The sequence below is a fragment of the Pogonomyrmex barbatus genome, unplaced genomic scaffold (genome assembly GCF_055798465.1).
Source record: "Pogonomyrmex barbatus isolate J1 unplaced genomic scaffold, ASM5579846v1 scaffold33, whole genome shotgun sequence".
NCBI classification, from domain to species: domain Eukaryota; kingdom Metazoa; phylum Arthropoda; class Insecta; order Hymenoptera; family Formicidae; genus Pogonomyrmex; species Pogonomyrmex barbatus.
Genome location: NW_028297131.1, coordinates 65001 through 67500, shown reverse-complemented (window position 1 = coordinate 67500; position 2500 = coordinate 65001).

Below are 2500 nucleotides of genomic sequence, written 5' to 3'. Positions count from 1 at the left end.
GCGATGCAAAGGTCGACTCGCGGCGTGTTGCTTTCGCTCTCGGCGGTACCTCCGGACGCTCGCTCGGGCGATACATCCGTCGATGTCGCACGATAAAGTCCGCGCGCGGCGTGTTGCTTTCTCTCTCGGCGGTACCTCCGACGGGCTCGGGCTGTACCTCCGACATTGTCGCGCGACAAAGTCCACTCGCGGCGTGTTGCTTTCGCTCTCGGCGGTACCTCCGGCGTACGGGCCATGCAAAAGTCGGCTCGCGGCGTGTTGCTTTCGTTCTCGGCGGTACCTCCGACGGGCTCGGGAGGTACCTCCGACGGTGTCGCACGACAAAGTCCACTCGCGGCGTGTTGCTTTCGCTCTCGGCGGTACCTCCGGCTTACGGGCGATGCAAAAGTCGACTCGCGGCGTGTTGCTTTCGCTCTCGGCGGTACCTCCGGACGCTCGCTCGGGCGGTACCTCCGTCGATGTCGCACGATAAAGTCCGCGCGCGGCGTGTTGCTTTCGTTCTCGGCGGTACCTCCGGCTGGCTCGGGCAGTACCTCCGACATTGTCGCGCGACAAAGTCCACTCGCGGCGTGTTGCTTTCGCTCTCGGCGGTACCTCCGGCTTTCGGGCGATGCAAAAGTCGACTCGCGGCGTGTTGCTTTCTTTCTCGGCGGTACCTCCGACGGGCTCGGGCGGTACCTCCGACGGTGTCGCACGACAAAGTCAGCGCGCGGCGTGTTGCTTTCGTTCTCGGCGGTACCTCCGACGGGCTCGGGCTGTACCTCCGACATTGTCGCGCGACAAAGTCCACTCGCGGCGTGTTGCTTTCGCTCTCGGCGGTACCTCCGGCTTTCGGGCGATGCAAAGGTCGACTCGCGGCGTGTTGCTTTCGCTCTCGGCGGTACCTCCGGACGCTCGCTCGGGCGATACATCCGTCGATGTCGCACGATAAAGTCCGCGCGCGGCGTGTTGCTTTCTCTCTCGGCGGTACCTCCGACGGGCTCGGGCTGTACCTCCGACATTGTCGCGCGACAAAGTCCACTCGCGGCGTGTTGCTTTCGCTCTCGGCGGTACCTCCGGCGTACGGCCGATTGCAAAAGTCGGCTCGCGGCGTGTTGCTTTCGTTCTCGGCGGTACCTCCGGCAGGCTCGGGCTGTACCTCCGACATTGTCGCGCGACAAAGTCCACTCGCGGCGTGTTGCTTTCGCTTTCGGCGGTACCTCCGGCTTTCGGGCGATGCAAAAGTCGACTCGCGGCGTGTTGCTTTCTTTCTCGGCGGTACCTCCGACGGGCTCGGGCAGTACCTCCGACGGTGTCGCACGACAAAGTCCGCGCGCGGCGTGTTGCTTTCGTTCTCGGCGGTACCTCCGACGGGCTCGGGCATTACCTCCGACGTTGCCGCGCGACAAAGTCCACTCGCGGCGTGTTGCTTTCGCTCTCGGCGATACCTCCGGCGTACGGGCGATGCAAAAGTCGGCTCGCGGCGTGTTGCTTTCGTTCTCGGCGGTACCTCCGGCGTAAGGGCGATGCAAAAGTTGGCTCGCGGCGTGTTGCTTTCGCTCTCGGCGGTACCTCCGACGGGCTCGGGCAGTACCTCCGGCGTACGGGCGATGCAAAAGTCGACTCGCGGCGTGTTGCTCTTCGCTCTCGGCGGAACCTCCGATTAGCCGGGCAGCGCAATAAATAACTTTCGTATTAATAAATAAACATTTATTCGTCATTGATATCTGGATTGGTGCCTTTGATAAAGTGTTGCTGTTATCCGTGTTTATATCTTTACTTTTAAAGCATTCATGCATGAATGCTGTCCCTAATAACGTATCACACGCATTGGAGTGTTTGCGTGGGAATACTTTTAGTGTTTCTGTATTAGAAGGTGCATAATGCTTAGTTATTACAGTTATGTTAATTTTTAAACTTATATAACGAAATATAATGTTTATATTGTAATATTATATTTTACTATGCAATTATATAAGTATTGATATTTTAAGGACACAGGATTATAAAATTGTAGCACACGAATGACTGATACTTTAATCGCGCCTCCCGCGGACAGGCACTACACAGGCTCGCGCGCTGCGTGTTGCTTTCGCAAACGCTAAAGTCCGCTCGCGGCGTGTTGCTTTCGCACGACGTGGCGCGCACGGCCGTTCGTGCGTTAAAGTCCGCTCGCGGCGTGTTGCTTTCGCAAACGCTAAAGTCCGCTCGCGGCGTGTTGCTTTCGCAAACGTTAAGTCCGCTCGCGGCGTGTTGCTTTCGCAAACGTTAAGTCCGCTCGCGGCGTGTTGCTTTCGCACGACGTGGCGCGTACGGCCGTTCGTGCGTTAAAGTCCGCTCGCGGCGTGTTGCTTTCGCAAACGCTAAAGTCCGCTCGCGGCGTGTTGCTTTCGCAAACGCTAAAGTCCGCTCGCGGCGTGTTGCTTTCGCAAACGTTAAGTCCGCTCGCGGCGTGTTGCTTTCGCAAACGCTAAAGTCCGCTCGCGGCGTGTTGCTTTCGCAAACGTTAAGTCCGCTCGCG